Source organism: Schistocerca nitens, chromosome 8 (assembly GCF_023898315.1).
Source record: "Schistocerca nitens isolate TAMUIC-IGC-003100 chromosome 8, iqSchNite1.1, whole genome shotgun sequence".
Taxonomy (NCBI): domain Eukaryota; kingdom Metazoa; phylum Arthropoda; class Insecta; order Orthoptera; family Acrididae; genus Schistocerca; species Schistocerca nitens.
This window is the reverse complement of record NC_064621.1, coordinates 293,235,612-293,253,677: the sequence shown is the minus strand read 5'-3', so window position 1 is coordinate 293,253,677 and position 18,066 is coordinate 293,235,612.

Below are 18,066 nucleotides of genomic sequence, written 5' to 3'. Positions count from 1 at the left end.
TATTTTGTGTGTTTGAAACTTCTTAGCCAATCTACAGTTCTGCCTCCAATATTGGCCAATGGCCTAATTTTGTAATATTTTCCATATTCCCACCATCAGCTCCTTTTTTTAGGATTTCGCAAGATGTTACCACAACCAGAGCAAATGCTTCTGAACACCCAAAATTCCGTTTTTCTGAATTCCCTCACACAACTGGCGAGTTTTTCGCATCCACTTGCAGAAACGCTACACTGTCCGGAGGCTGTTCTGAAGAAACCATTGGGGAAGTGGGCTTGCATTTTTGGCACGGCAACAGCTTCCTACCCTATTGCCCTGGGCCTGTTTGATCTGTGACAGATGGTGTGGCTGCCCTCTCACACAGTGCCAGTTTCTCCATCTTTCTCCCTCCCAAGAGTTCACTCACCTTCCCCAGGTGGCACAACGTTCACCTCTTAACCCACATAATGTGAGAGCCCAGCAGGGAATGAAAAAGCATTGATCGTTATTACTGCCCCCAAAAACACTGTCTGTCATTCCACTACTTTTCACATTTGTCGACATCACCAGAACACCCTCTGAGTGCGTTAGCGTCCTTAGAATGAATTAATGTGGTTATTAGTGGCCCCTTATTCTATGACAGAGCATATCGGTGTTTAGCTGTAAAAATTGTTTAATGTCTCTCTTGTTGTCAAAGAAACACACCGGTTTACATAGATTGTGACATGACAATTTCTGGACAGTGGTCGAGATAACGTATCACGTCCTGTTTAGCAGAAATAACACCGAACACAAGAACATCAAATTTAAATAGAAGGTTCTCTACAAGAATTTTGTTACTTCTAGACAGGGAAGTTGGCTGATATTACGACAAATCATCCGATTCCAGTACTAAGTACAGTACTATTTAGGATGACAATCAAATCTACGGAAGATGGGTAGTTTTTGTGACAAGGTGAGCAAAAGATTACTCAAGGTTGCTCGAGTTCTCAGTGGATGCAGGCTGGTGATCCAGCAATTTTTTGCCTCTACCAGCGGCATTTACCTTTAGCTGTGATGTGCTGTCGGCTGCATGGCTGCAATCGCCCTCTGAAAATCCTATAAAAAGCTAATCAAAATCTTTACTGATTTTATCAGCTAAAACTCTCCTGTGTTTCTCATTAGGTGAGAAAACATGTACTCACCCCTAGTCCAGAAAATATGGCGATAAACACGTGCATAGATGGAGCAGCGTGTATGCTTCAATGCCCTCTCAGTTCTTGCAAGAACAACTAAGTACATGGCTGTTTCGTTTCTCTGCTATCAGAGCTGAACAACTTTTCAGCTAATTTCTAGCTGAATGTCAGCCAAATTGATCACAGTGTTCACACAAAATTCCTCAAATGGCATCATACAGAGCATGATGCGCCCTGTTCTACACTTGACACTGGTTCAGAGGAGAGTCCCTGAAGTTTTCGGTATTGTGTCTTTCAAAGCGAACAGTCCCCTACCTGTGTCTTTTCGTCCTTCAAGTACCAGCTTTTTCAAACCAATGGGAGTGTTCCTTTCATCGTGTGGAAACTACCCCTGCCAATCGCTAAGGGCCTACCTCTAAACTGCATCGCAACATCACCCCTTTTTCTGCTTCAGAGTTTATTTCTGCCAATTGGATATTTTGTGCCCACTCCTGAGACTTAAAGGTTACATGCATACATCAGAAGTATACCATTGGCCTTTCACATGATCAGCTGCATCACTGGTCTGTTTGTGTCCATCTGGAAATTCCCCAACACTGTTTTGTAAGGAATTTCTCTGTCGCAAGCAGTGCTAGGCCGCTCCCCTCGCTGTGTCGCCCGGCCATTTGTTGTCTCTCTCACTGGGGATCACCAAACCCTCTTAAAATTCTTCTGTAGTAGGTGGGCTGTGATGGCGCAATTTACGTCTGCCCACAAAACTAAAATGTTTCTTCCAGCAGCTTTTTGACCTTTTGCTCACTGACATGCAAGATTTGGGTTCGGTGTGTTAATACTGTCGAATCCAGTTCATCCCTTTGCATTACGAAATGTTCATTTTGATAGTCAAATCTACTCACTATCTACATCTACATATAAACTCCGCTAGCCACCAAGCGGTGTGTGGCGGAGGGCACAATTCGCGCCAGTCATATTCCCCCCTTCCCCCCCCCCCCCCCCAATCTGTTCCACTCGCGGATTGCGCGACGGAAAAACGACTGTCTGAACGCCTCAGTATGAGCTTTTATTTCCCTTATCTTTGAATGGTGATCATTGCGCGATTTGAAAGTTGGTGGTAAAAATATATGCTCTACATCCTCGGTGAAGATAGGATTTTGGAATTTAGTGAGCAGCCCTTCTGCTTAGCGCGCTGTCTATCTGCAAGAGTGTCCCACTTCAAACTTTCTATGAGATCTGTAACGCTCTCGCAATGGCTAAATGTATCAGTCAATAATCTTGCCGCTCTTCTTTGGACCTTCTCAATACCTTGAATCGTACCCAGCTCGTAAGGGTCCCACACAGGCGAACAATATTCCAAGACTGGACGAACTAACATACTGTAAGCTATTTTCTTTGTTGAAGGACTGCATTGCTTCAGGATTCTACAAATAAACCGCAATCTAGAGTTCGCCTAACCCGTTACTTGTGTAATTTGATCATTCCATTTGAGATCATTTCGAATAGTTACACCCAGATACTTCACGGGCGTTACCGCTTCCAAGGACCGGGCATTTATTTTGTACTCATACATTTATGGGGATTTTCGCCTTGTTATATGCAGTAGGTTACACTTAGTAATATTGAGAGATAACTGCCAGTCATTACACCACGCATTTACTTTCTGCAAATCCTCACTGATTTGTTCACAGCTTTCGTGTGTTACTACTTTCCTGTGGACTACAGCATCATTGGCAAACAGTCTAAGTCCGCTGTCAATACCATCAACCAGATTGTTTATGTAAATCGAAAAAGCAGAGGAACTATTATGCTGCCCTGGGGCACAACTGAAGTTACGCTCGTTTCTGTTGAATTCACCACGTTTAGGACAACATACTGCTTCCTGTCTGTTAGAAAACTTTCTATCCAACCGTATATGTCATCGGCTAGACCGTAAGCGCGCACTTTTTGTAGCAAGCGACAGTGCAGAACTGAGTCGAACGTCTTTCGAAAGTAGAGAAATATGGCATCAACTAGGGAGCCGGTATCTAGAGCCTGCTGTATATCATGCACAAAGAGGGACAGCTGTGTCTCGCATGACTGCTGTTCCCTAAAACCGTGCTGGTTTCTGCAGATGAGCTTTCTAGAGTCAGTCAGGTGACACATCCTTCTACTTGCTATGCCATATAAAATTTCGCGTAAGGTGTGAAATTAACATTCATTCAAGGTGCCTCCTTCCATGTTCAGTTTTGTGCTGGGTCAATCAATGGTTGAGAAATTGACTGAAGTCAGTGCAAAGTTGTTCTCAACTGCTGAATGTAGTAATTGTTAGGTATTTATATTGACCAACTCTCTCTTTTAATATGGCATAGTCAAACAGTGCTACTGATTTGAGTACAAAACTAATGTTCTGGTAAACCTTCCATGATGTTTCATACTATGAAAAGTAATGTTTCTCCTAAATTTAACATGTTTTTGCTAGTTTTCTGATTTAATACAATTAATAAGATAATATGAAGCCTTTTCTTTCTGTTCTATGGTTGCCTATATTTTTATTTTAAATTTAAACAAATTAGAGATTCCCTATAAATTTGTACCATTCTTAATTTTTTAATTTGAAACAGATTTGTTTTTTGACATCAATATGATGAAGATGTATTGAAGTTGCGGAAACCTTCATTTAAAACTATCCTCCTATTTTTCAATACTTCTCCCCTATTCTCATCCTTAATTTCTATGTCTGTTAGTAGCTTCTATGGCAATTATAATTTGAGAAAGTTTCATCTTTAACAATATTTTCTCAATTTGTCTTACACTCAGCAGCGTCCTTCCCTTGACTTAACAAGCACAATCCTATTCAAAAACATATTTATATCCCCCCAAAAATCTAGAACGTATGCATGATAACTTTACAGAAGAAATAAATTATTCATTTACTTTTACAAAAATATTGCATTCCTAATCCTAATAATTACCTAGTAAATATTCAATCAACATCATGAAACTCCAAAACCCTTATCGTACATAACTCATATATTACCAAATACATTACATACTAGAATCATGGCTTCCAAGGAAACTATCATCAATTGGTTTTCTTAACTTGGATGTGTTGTCAAAATATGAATTACAATAAAATATCATTTATCTGACAAAATGACAAAAAACTAAAAAGTGTTAGCAAAAATCTGTTTCTTATACAAAACTCATAAGAAACTGAATATTTTTAAACAATAACAAACTCAGTGTGTTCATAAACATTTTTCAGTTTCATTTGATACTAGTATGTCACAGACAGTCTTCGCATTCAAGAAAGGTTCAAACAAAACCTTGAACTTAAACCATGAACTGGCCGGCCGGAGTGATCGAACGTTTCTAGGAGCTACAGTCTGGAACCGCGCAACCGCTACAGTCGCAGGTTCGAATTCTACCTCGGGCATGGATGTGTGTGATGTCCTTAGGTTAGTTGGGTTTAAGTAGTTCAAATGGCTCTGAGCACTATGGGACTTAACTACTGAGGTCATCAGTCAGGGTTTAAGTAGTTCTAAGTTCTAGGTCACTGATGACCTGAGAAGTTAATTCCCATAGTGCTCAGAGCCATTTGAACCTTTTGAACCACCATGAACTCCAAATAAAAATTTTATGCCATAGTGATCGCAAAATTTCGCACCATCAGGTTCGAAGGTAAATTCTTATGTGTTGCAAACTATACACGATGATCAGCTACGCATCAACTCTTAAGGAATGCATATAGAATCATATTGGGGCAAAGGGATGACGAGAAATGATGGAATGTGATGGCATACAACCGAATGCGAAACAGTCCGTCTTAAAGCTTATCATAAAACTGGCTGTGCTTTAAGGCATAGCTGCAGGTAGTGCGATAATATATTTGTAGGCAGGGAAAAAAATAAACTTTATTTCGAAAGGTACAGTAAAACCTACTATTAGGTTCCCCGCGGAATTAACTTTCAGAAGAAAGACCTGATAAATGTTACCCGTTTGCACGGTCTGTGGATATACACTCCTGGAAATTGAAATAAGAACACCGTGAATTCATTGTCCCAGGAAGGGGAAACTTTATTGACACATTCCTGGGGTCAGATACATCACTTGATCACACTGACAGAACCACAGGCACATAGACACAGGCAACAGAGCATGCACAATGTCGGCACTAGTACAGTGTATATCCACCTTTCGCAGCAATGCAGGCTGCTATTCTCCCATGGAGACGATCGTAGAGATGCTGGATGTAGTCCTGTGGAACGGCTTGCCGTGCCATTTCCACCTGGCGCCTCAGTTGGACCAGCGTTCGTGCTGGACGTGCAGACCGCGTGAGACGACGCTTCATCCAGTCCCAAACATGCTCAATGGGGGACAGATCCGGAGATCTTGCTGGCCAGGTTAGTTGACTTACACCTTCTAGAGCACGTTGGGTGGCACGGGATACATGCGGACGTGCATTGTCCTGTTGGAACAGCAAGTTCCCTTGCCGGTCTAGGAATGGTAGAACGATGGGTTCGATGACGGTTTGGATGTACCGTGCACTATTCAGTGTCCCCTCGACGATCACCAGTGGTGTACGGCCATTCGACGGCCAACACCGCGGTTCCTGGTGTGTCCGCTGTGCCGTGCGTGTGATCATTGCTTGTACAGCCCTCTCGCAGTGTCCGGAGCAAGTATGGTGGGTCTGACACACCGGTGTCAATGTGTTCTTTTTTCCATTTCCAGGAGTGTATTACCGGTTAGCATAGTTTAACACAATGTTTGTAATACTCTAACAAATTCATATCTCAGTGACAGACTGATTCAAACAATCTACAGATTCTTCTCTACAGTGTACCCAGGATATAAAATCGCCACGAAGCTAAACAACCATATATATCTTCAAATGACTGACAAGACATTCGACCATTCACAGTTAAATATTGTGCACTGTAAATGGTGAAGAGATCATGATGCCTCTAGTAGCATGGTTGTAAGATATAAAAGCAATGCACAGATCCAATTCACAGCAGAAGCACTGTGCAGTAATAATGGAAAATTATAAGCGCCTTTAATTCATGGGCTTGAAATCATACAACAACATCACTTGATACCACAGCTTCATTTCAATATGATAAGTGAATCATTGATCATGAGTATTTCTCCCACAATCTTTTCGGTTTGGTGACATTTAGCAACAATGATAAGGTTATGATTTCCATTAAATATGCATTAGCAATTCAATGGAACAGTCTTTCTGTTTCGGCAAATAAGATACAGACTGAACTGAACAAGGGCGATGTACTCGATGACAAGATTATGCAAATGGAAGAGGATGTAGATGAAGATGAAATGGGAGATACGATACTGCGTGAAGAGTTTGATAGAGCACTGAAAGTCGAAACAAGGCCCCGGGAGTAAACAACATTCCATTAGAACTACTGACGGCCTTGGCAGAGCCAGTCCTGACAAAGCTCTGCCATCTGGTGAGCAAGATGTATGAGACAGGTGAAATACCCTCAAACTTCAAGAAGAATATAATAATTCCAATCCCAAAGAAAGCAGGTGTTGACAGATGTGAAAATTACCGAACTATCAGTTTAATAAGTCACAGCTGCAAAATACTAACGCGAATTCTTTACAGACGAATGGAAAAATTGGTAGAAGCCGACCTCGGGGGAGATCAGTTTGGATTCCGTAGAAATGTTGGAACACGGAGACAATACTGACCCTACGACTTATCTTAGAAGAAAGATTAAGGAAAGGCAAACCTACGTTTCTAGCATTTGTAGACTTAGAGAAAGCTTTTGACAATGTTGACTGGAATAATCTCTTTCAAATTCTAAAGGTGGCAGGGGTAAAATACAGGGAGCGAAAGGCTATTTTCTATTTGTACAGAAACCAGATGGCAGTTTAAGAGTCGATGGGGACGAAAGGGAAGCAGTGGCTGGGAATGGAGTGAGACAGGCTTGTGGCCTCTCCCCGATGTTATTCAATCTGTATTTTGAGCAAGCAGTAAAGGAAACAAAAGAAAAATTCGGAGAAGGTATTAAAATCCATGGAGAAGAAACAAAAACCTTGAGGTTCGCCGATGACATTGTAATTCTGTCAGAGACAGCAAAGGACTTGGAAGAGCAGTTGAACGGAATGGAGAGTGTCTTGAAAGGAGGATATAAAATGAACATCAACAAAAGAAAAAGGAGGATAATGGAATGTAGTCGAATTATTTCGGGTGACGCTGAGGGAATTAAATTAGGAAATGAGACACTTAAAGTAGTGAAGGAGTTCTGCTATTTGGGGAGCAAAATAACTGATGATGGTCGAAGTAGAGAGGATATAAAATGTAGACTGGCAATGGCAAGGAAAGTGTTTCTGAAGAAGAGAAATTTGTTAACATCGAGTATAGATTTAAGTGTTAGACAGTCATTTCTGAATGTATTTGTATGGAAGTGAAACATGGACGATAAATAGTTTGGACAAGAAGGGAATAGAAGGTTTCGAAATGTGGTGCTACAGAAGAATGGTGAAGATTAGATGGGTAGATCACATAACTAATGAGGAGGTATCGAATAGAATTGGTGAGAAGGGGAGTGTGTGGCACAACTTGAAAAGAAGACGGGACCGGTTGGTAGGACATGTTCTGAGGCGTCAGGGGATCACAAATTTAGCGTTGGAGGGCAGCGTGGAGTGTAAAAATCGTATAGGAAGACCAAGAGATGAATACATTAAGCGGATTCAGAAGGAAGTAGACTGCAGTAGGTACTGGGAGATGAAGAAGCTTGCACAGAATAGAGTAACATGGAGAGCTGCATCAAACCAGTCTCTGGACTGAAGATCTCAACAACAATAACAACAACTGAACTTCATAGAGATTGACCACAAAATAAATGTTGGAACCACATCAACCGTCGAAACTAATGTTTCCACATCAACTTCAGACTTGGACAGTTTTCAGAATGCAGGATGGTTCATAGCTGATTCGATAAGTGAATGCGACCACAGGTGTGTGAATATCATTTGAATAGCTTAAGGTATACTGTGAAGACATGAAACGAGTCATCATGAATGCTGAAAAATAGCTGATTGTGGTACAAAGTGCCGTCTATAGTAACTCATATGTTTAGAGAAAGCCTAATAAGGATGAAAATAAAATTTTGTTGGTGAAATTAGCGTGGGATACGACCCATATTTCCATGAATTCTGTATTCGCTTGTAATTAACTTTTAGTTCATGGGAACTCTATAAATGTCCCATTCTAACAACTACGTCTAGAGAAATATAGGGTATCAAAATAGCTATTCAATTAGAAATAGCTCAATTCATTATAATAGCACTGTAAACTGAGGGGAAGAGGAAAGTGAAAAGAATTTGAGTGTATTTTAATACTTCAAATTAACCAGTACTAGCGTTTATCTAAATTCAGAGCTTTATCTATCTGATAATTTACAGATGACCTGAGATAATGAGGTGTACAGCATTTTGTGTGACATGTTAATGAGTTTTTGTCCTTGTTGCTACAAGGCTGATGATGGACTCAGATGCACACTCAACCCACAGAGAAGTGTGCAATTCGCAGCCATTGTCATAACACAGTGTTCAAAATAGAAGAAAAATCTAAAATCAGGACTGATAGACTAATCTGTAGAATTTCGACTATCCAAACTTTTCACCCAAGAAAATGCGGTGTATCCATTGTTAGTGAACAACTGAATGACTGTTTGGTACTCACTGGACCTCAGCAATGAATTATATAAATTAGCAGTTGCTGTTTCACATTCAAAGCATTCAGTGATGACAACTCAGAATGCAAATATCATCATTGTCACCCAAGTCTTCTATAATGAATGTGGGCACTTTTACTTAAGGACATTGCTTTCATCATGTTTACAAATGTTTGGTGCATATCACCACATTATCCACGAACTTATTTCCACCAAACTGTTCAGAGAAGTGAAGTGTGCCAATACTTCAGAATCTGTATTCTGGTTAACACGAAATTTCCATGATGGTCTTCTGATGGTTGCCAAAGATGTACTGACATCACTGCGAATTTTCGATCATGCAGACACAATGGACTACATGTAAGGCAGTGAGAAAACTTTGAGAATACGTGACATTTGCACTTTAGTGTCTAACCGCAGTTGTATAGTTGACAGTCTATTTGTTGAGAGAAGCAGATGCATTGGAAAAAATTATAATATGTGTCGTTCAGACAATGCAAAATTACTTTTAAGTTGGGTGACAAAGGAATGATTTTTAAAAAAATCATGTATTTTTCTTATTTAGTTCATCCTCCTTCAACAACAGGTTTAAACCAGCTACTCTCCATGTGTGCAGTTAAGGATTTATTCATAACGTATATGTATTTTTGTCGATACACGTTCTCTGTTTTGCTAATCTAGTATACAATGTAGAATTTTAGACTTGGTATTTTGTTCATTCCCAGAAACTATAATTGTATACATTGAGATAATCAGTAGCCAGGTCCATGAAAGAAATTTAATTTCTTAACCCGTTTTCGGCATTCAGTGCCCTTCTTCAGAAGGTTACACCTTCGTAATACTTACGAGTGTCAAGAGTAAGATGCATGCAGCAAAATGGCACAGTCATCTGGTTCACAGCGCCTATACAAAATGATATCTCTTCTACGTACCTTTCAAAGTGATGTTGACCACGTGCCTCCTGCTCACATCTCATAATATGTGGGCAATGATACACTCCTGGAAATGGAAAAAAGAACACATTGACACCGGTGTGTCAGACCCACCATACTTGCTCCGGACACTGCGAGAGGGCTGTACAAGCAATGATCACACGCACGGCACAGCGGACACACCAGGACCCACGGTGTTGGCCGTCGAATGGCGCTAGCTGCGCAGCATTTGTGCACCACCGCCGTCAGTGTCAGCCAGTTTGCCGTGGCATACGGAGCTCCATCGCAGTCTTTAACACTGGTAGCATGCCGCGACAGCGTGGACGTGAACCGTATGTGCAGTTGACGGACTTTGAGCGAGGGCGTATATTGGGCATGCGGGAGGCCGGGTGGACGTACCGCCGAATTGCTCAACACGTGGGGCGTGAGGTCTCCACATTACATCGATGTTGTCGCCAGTGGTCGGCGGAAGGTGCACGTGCCCGTCGACCTGAGACCGGACCGCAGCGACGCACGGATGCACGCCAAGACCGTAGGATCCTACGCAGTGCCGTAGAGGACCGCACCGCCACTTCCCAGCAAATTAGGGACACTGTTGCTCCTGGGGTATCGGCGAGGACCATTCGCAACCGTCTCCATGAAGCTGGGCTACGGTCGCGCACACCGTTAGGCCGTCTTCCGCTCACGCCCCAACATCGTGCAGCCCGCCTCCAGTGGTGTCGCGACAGGCGTGAATGGAGGGACGAATGGAGACGTGTCGTCTTCAGCGATGAGAGTCGCTTCTGCCTTGGTGCCAATGATGGTCGCATGCGTGTTTGGCGCCGTGCAGGTGAGCGCCACAATCAGGACTGCATACGACCGAGGCACACAGGGCCAACACCCGGCATCATGGTGTGGGGAGCGATCTCCTACACTGGCCGTACACCACTGGTGATCGTCGAGGGGACACTGAATAGTGCACGGTACATCCAAACCGTCATCGAACCCATCGTTCTACCATTCCTAGACCGGCCAGGGAACTTGCTGTTTCAACAGGACAATGCACGTCCGCATGTATCCCGTGCCACCCAACGTGCTCTAGAAGGTGTAAGTCAACTAACCTGGCCAGCAAGATCTCCGGATCTGTCCCCCATTGAGCATGTTTGGGACTGGATGAAGCGTCGTCTCACGCGGTCTGCACGTCCAGCACGAACGCTGGTCCAACTGAGGCGCCAGGTGGAAATGGCATGGCAAGCCGTTCCACAGGACTACATCCAGCATCTCTACGATCGTCTCCATGGGAGAATAGCAGCCTGCATTGCTGCGAAAGGTGGATATACACTGTACTAGTGCCGACATTGTGCATGCTCTGTTGCCTGTGTCTATGTGCCTGTGGTTCTGTCAGTGTGATCATGTGATGTATCTGACCCCAGGAATGTGTCAATAAAGTTTCCCCTTCCTGGGACAATGAATTCACGGTGTTCTTATTTCAATTTCCAGGAGTGTATGTAAATCCCACAAATTTATTTGATGAACTGATGTGTGCTTGTAATCTACAAACTGCGTTCTTTTCCATTGTACACTTGACGTACGTCTTTCGAAACCTTTTTATTCTGCCACTGCAAGCCAGGAGAGATGAGTTTCCTGTACAGCCTGCCCCTGTGACCACTCTGTGGGCATATACAAGAATGTGCCTGGTCGAGGTCAGTGCATCACGTATGGCAGTGCCTGGCAGATACTCTAATGTTTATGTGTGATGTGTATAAAAGAGCCTCTTGTATTGATCACATCTGCATTTTGAAGAGATGTAAAAGTCTTTTCTGGACCACTCAAAGCACTCTTACTGTGGATGCATCTGCCTTGAGGTGCCAGAGTGAAATATAAACATGCAACACTGTTTCTGTAACACTAACACATGTGAGGACCCCCACACTTTTGAAAGTGTGGTACACACACTGACATCAGTGGTCAGACAAATGCTCCATGGAGCTCCACTACCATTGCAGCTGGTTGCTCATATATGCTCATATATGCAGCATAGTATACCAGCAAGCACAGCGCAGCGTAATTGCACCCCATCTGGTCTTTATTTATATAGCAGGCCCACCCTGAGATGGAACAGTAAAATACAAAACATCTGACACTGCAAAGAATAACAACATGTGCATGCACTATATGTAATGGATACACACAGTAACTTCATTCAGTAAATAAATTTGTTACTTCCTGCTGAGTGATGCATACTATTAGCCTCCAGACTGTACAATCTGGCAGTAATGTTCTACACCTTTGTAAATAGAATGGGCCCAGACAGTGCATTCAGTTGATGGATACAATCATTACAGCGTGCTGAGTGAACAGGTACAAATATACATGTATTTCTTTAGTGGTGGTATAACCTTCATATGGAATACCGAAGAACAAATTACATTGACATCAGTAGATAAAATCTCCGCTGAATGAGTGTTTGCTGATATGAAACTTCCTGGCAGATTAAAACTGTGTAACTGAGACTCGAACTTGGGACCTTTGCCTTTCATGGGCAAGTGCTCTACAGTCTGAGCTACCCAAGCAAGACTCACGCCCCTTCCTCATAGCTTTACTTCTGACAGCACTTCCTCTCCTACTTTCCCACGAAAGGCAAAGGTCCCGAATTGTAGTCTCGGTCCAGCACACAGTTTTAATCTGCCAGGAAGTTTCATATCAGCGCATTCTCCGCTGCAGAGTGAAAATCTCATTCTGGAAACATCCCCCAGGCTGTGGCTAAGCCATGTTTCCACCATATCATTTCTTCCAGGAGTGCTAGTTCTGCAAGGTTCGCAGGAGAGCGTTTGTGAAGTTTGGAAAGTAGGAGACGAGGTATTGGCGGAAGTAAAGCTGTGAGGACGGAGCGTGAGTCGTGCTTGGGTAGCTCAGAGGTAGAGCACTTGCCCTCGAAAGGCAGAGGTATCGAGTTCGAGTCTCGGTCCAGCACACAGTTTTAATCTGCCAGGAAGTTTCGTATCCTCTGAAGTTTCGATAGGGATGAACTTTTTGAATGTGTAGCATACGTTTTCTAAAATCTCATAGACATATACCCCAAGGTGCTCATTCACAGCACACTTGATAGCAGAGCTAGCACATGTCAGGTGTCAGAATATTGATACTTGAAAGTTAATGCACTCTGCAGCTTTATCGTTGTTGCACATTTTATTTGTTTTTGCACAGCCCTAACATAATATGACAGCACAGTAACACAGGCGCCATTTCAGTGTTGAACAGTGCAGTTATATTTCCTAAATTCTGATGTAATTTGTACCACTCAACTGATGAAATCAATACTTTCGTGCCACTAAACAGGGGATTTTCAACCACTTTCACTACATTGAAGTCATCACTAGGTGACTTTCCTGCAGCCGCATGTTTGCTCCCAATTACATTTTAACTGCATGTTAGAGAGGAAAAGATTACTTTAATAGAAAAGATATACCATGTTAACTGCATGATGAATGGTATCAACATTGGCCCTGCCAGTTCACTACAGCTCTGGTACAGACTCAGTGCTGCACGGTAAATCAGTTTGGTGTTGATGCCGCAATAGTAGGAAACTGAAATGTTACAAATCAGATGGTTATTTCTGTTGGTATCCTGACACTGGAAACTCGAATGATTACTTCTCCTGATTCCATAAATCCGGTAGGTCGACTACAACATCGGATTACCATTGCAGTACGAAGAAATATAATATATTAAAACATACATATAGTAATAATAATGAGAGAGATGCTAATATTAATCACAATATTTACATCCAGCAGTCTTCTTCTTCTATTCAGTCTTCCTTTGGGCTACAGCTTGTCTCTGTTACTGATACTTTCTGATTTATTCAGTCAATATACAGAGCATGAAATCTAAGTTGAGTTGTAGTGGTAGTGGGTTGGGGGAGGGTGGTGGTGACGCTCAAATCCCACCAATAGTACTGAACTGTAGAAGTGGGGGATCGGAAGTGGCCATTTTATGGGTAAAAAATTACATTAATTGCGATTAGGGTTGCATAAACATATGTGGTGGTTCTTTTGGGTCATAAAATATGATAATTAAGATGGCAGCTATATTATTGTTATGGGTCATGATTTATTGTCATTTACATTAGGCTAAAGGTATTTGGCTTAAACTGGACATGTGTAAACATAACTAAGAGGCCAAGGGAGCAGTTTATTTATGTTAAGATTACAAATTTTACCAATATCCACAGGAACACTATATTAACTGGTCACTACTTTTACGTAAGGCGAACGGTGGATACATTGCACCAGAAATTGCACTGTCCCACTGTTCATGTTTGCTGAGCGGGTCCTCATATGGCTTCATTAAAAAAGAAGCAGCATCACAACTCTGCTGACGACTCAACACGCCTTCAGTCTGCTGCTGTCCAGTTTTTGTTCTGTATGGCACACTGATGACATTTAGGTTTACGTGCCCTCTGAGCAATGATATACTTCGAGATAGCTAACTCAAACTGTACGCAGTTCCCTTCGAAATAGTCGACTGCGAACGGGATAAAATACACCTGTATTTAGTGAGAGCAGCAATTTCTTTCTGTGTGACTGTTCACATTATATACCAATAAATCAGGCAGCTTAATTCATTGTATGTCAAAGATACGCCTAACCTATCAGGTTTCCACGTCAATTGTCTTACTGCTCTGATTCCATACAACCAACTGGCACTCTCTCTCTCTCTCTCTCTCTCTCTCTCTCTCTCTCTCTCTCTCTCTCACACACACACACACACATCAGGAGTGGAGGACCACATGACCACCTTCTAGCATTTCTCCACCAAAGTGACCAGTATACTTTTATAAACAGGTGATTAATGTTTTATCAGGTGGTTTTCAGTCTCTCAAGCACGCTTGAATCTCTAACAAAACATTTTAAGAAGGTTCCTGGAACGTTTACAATGACTGCTAAGGTTGGTAAAGTTACACTTTGTTCGGCCATAAGCATTGAGATTGCTGCGTCACTCAGGTCAGCCTTATGATTCCATAAAGGAATTCCGCTGACAGCTGCGAGCGGCACTCCCTTCTTGTGGGCACCTGTACTCCAACAACTGACGAAGAGGAGACCCCGGGGTATAACTCCAGAATCTCGCTGACGCCTGTCAGTCAACCACATCAGCAGGACTAGTCTTAGATAATATCTTGGGGTGATACCAGAATGTGTATTCCGATGATCAAAATTCTGCCTTGCTGTCTTTTTTTATGTGTACATAGCACATGAAGTCTTGGTATCTGATGGTGAAGAGTGACTTAATGTTTTCAGTCATCATAGGCGTCGAGTTAATTTTTTTCTGGTCGTCAACACGTTTTTTCTAATACATTTTTGTTGCAGAATACGAAAGCTATCTTTTTTCTTCATCCACAATAAGAACCACTGGCTTACAATGAAGGCTTTCACGACCAGATGTTTCAGCTGCCGAGAATTCTTCCGGGTTGTATGGCCGTAGTTCATGGAACTCTTCTATCGCTGACATTTCATCCAAGGCTACGTTGGACATATTCGGAGGTGCTCCTGGTTGTGCTGAGTCTTGCCGTTCTCAGCAGCTGAGCCAATGGGTTGCTACATTTGATGCATTAGGCTCCCTTCCAATGAACTGATTGAGCTATGAAAACAATTTATTATTGTTATTATTCGAACTGCGCGAACTGAAAGTTACATGAAACAGCTTGTTTATGTCTTTCTCATTATTGCTTTCTGTTGCCCTCTTATTTCTTCCTGCGTGTGGCACCTCTCTTCTTTTGTGTTTTTTTCTGGAAACTCTTCGCTTTTTCTGCATCTTACCTGAATTCGTGTGTGTTTTCTATGTCTTTGTCTGTTAATACCAAAATTGCAGATCCTTCGCAATGTGTATAAAATATAATTTGGGTTTTGGATTTTTGCTGAATATTTCTTGTCAGTCTCTTGTTGCCCATTATTTTTAAATAGCTATAAAACGTGATCCTCCGCTATCTAATTGTATCTATTATATTATCAGTATTTCATTCAATTCATTGTTGCCTCAGTTTCCAAATCCCATTTTCATTTGGATTCAAATTTTGCGAACTACTGTTTTTCCTTTCTTCTCTAAATTATTTAACTGTTTTAGCTAAGCTCGTAGCGAAGCATTCTGATTCATAAAGACAACCCTTTATGATCACCACATTGCAATGCCTCGATGATATATTAAATGATAACAATTTTTTATTGTGCATCTTCCTTATTAAGTAGAATTTCAGTTCAATTTTTCTGTCTCTGTTTATATTAGCTATTTTGCCCAGAACATTTGGCTGGACTGTGTGTCACAAGTATTTAAATTCTCAAACGTTTCTTATGCACAGTAATATTAAAAATCGGAAAGTAACTCCGTCTGCTGCATTTTCACGACTTAACAACTGAACTGATTTTGTTGATGTGTGTTATGGAGACAGCTTGAACCGTGAGGAAGAACATAGGCTACTACAGAAAGTCAACAAACAAAATAAGTGGAGGGTGAAATAGGGAGTGTAACATTGTTTTACATCTGTGTAGGGTACGCATTGTACACTGAGGCGCCAAAGAAACTGGTATAGGTATGTGTATTCAAATACAGAGGTATGTGAACAGGCACAATACGAGGCTGCGGTCGGTAACGCTTATACAATGCAAAAAGTGTCTGGCGCAGTTGTTAGATCGTTTACTGCTGCTACAATGGCAGGTTTTCAAGATTTATTTGAGTTTCAAGTTGGTGTTATAGTCGGCGCACAAGCGATTGGACTCAGCATCTCCGAGGCCGGGATGAAGTGGGGATTTTCCCGTACGACCATTTCACGAATGTATCGTGAAAGAATCCAGTAAAACATTAAATCTCAGACATCGCTACGGCAGGAAAAAGATACTGCAAGAACGGGAGGAACGGCGAATGAAGAGAGTCGTTCAACGTGACAGAAATATAACCCTTCTCCAAATTGCTACAGATTTCAGTGCTGGGCCATCAACAAGTGTCAGCGTGCGAACCATTCAACAACACATCATCGATATGGGCTTTCGGAGCCGAAGGCCTACTCGTGTACCCTAGATGACTGCACGACACAAAGCTTTACGACTGGTCGGGCCCGTCAACATCGACATTCGACTGTTGATGACTGCAAACAAGTTTTCTGGTCGGACGAGTCTCGTTTTAAATTATATCGTGCGGATGGACGTGTACGTGTATGGAGACAACCTCATTCATCCAAGGACCCTGCATGTCAGCAGAGGACTGTTGAAGCTTATGAAGGTTCTGTAATGGAAGGCTCGTGTGCAGCTGGAGCGATGTGGGACCCCTGAAACGTGTGGATACGACTCTGACATGTGACACGTACGTAAGCATCCTATCTGACCACCTGCATCCATTCATGCCCATTGTGCACTCTGACGGACTTGGTAAATTTCAGCAGGACAATGCGACACGTCCAGAATTGCTCCAGGAATACTCTTATGAGTTGAAACACTTCTGATGGCCACCAAACTCCCCATACATGAACATTATTCAGTATATCTGGGATGCCTTGCAACTTGCTGTTCAGAAGAGATCTCCACCCTCTCGTACTCTTACGGATTTACGGACATACCTGCAGGATTCATGGTGTCAATTCCCTCCAACACTTCTTCAGTCATTAGTCGAGTCTATCCCACGACATGTTGAGGCACTTCTGCGTGCACGAGGGTGCTGTACATGATATTAGGCAGGTATACCAATTTCTTTGGCTCTTCATTGTATAATGTACATTTGTTTCATTAGCTGCTACCACCCCCCCCCCCTCCCCACCGGTAAGCATTTCACAACAACGAACAACGATGTTGCTCGTGCTGTGTCGTTGTGCACTGTGTCAATTGGGGACGGGGTGGATGCACATCATGAGCTATGCTTACCGAAACGAGCAGACTCATGAGGAAAGATGATTGTATTGGTTCAAATGGCTCTGAGCACTATGGGACTCAACTGCTGTGGTCATCAGTCCCCTAGAACTTAGAACTACTTAAACCTAACTAACCTAAGGACATCACACACATCCATGCCCGAGGCAGGATTCGAACCTGCGACCGTAGTTCTGGACTGCGCGCCTAGAACCGCGAGACCACCGCGGCCGGCGATGATTGTATTGAACGTAAGAATATTATAAAATTTGTGCCGAACTGAACTACAAATTATTTACTTTCTTTCTTCATTAATTTAAGGCTATTTAATAATTTTAAGAGGTAGACATTTTATTTCGGTGCCTCACTCGATTCCTAGAAATAGGTATGCATCTTATCGTAGATAATAGATCATTTGTACTTTTCAGTT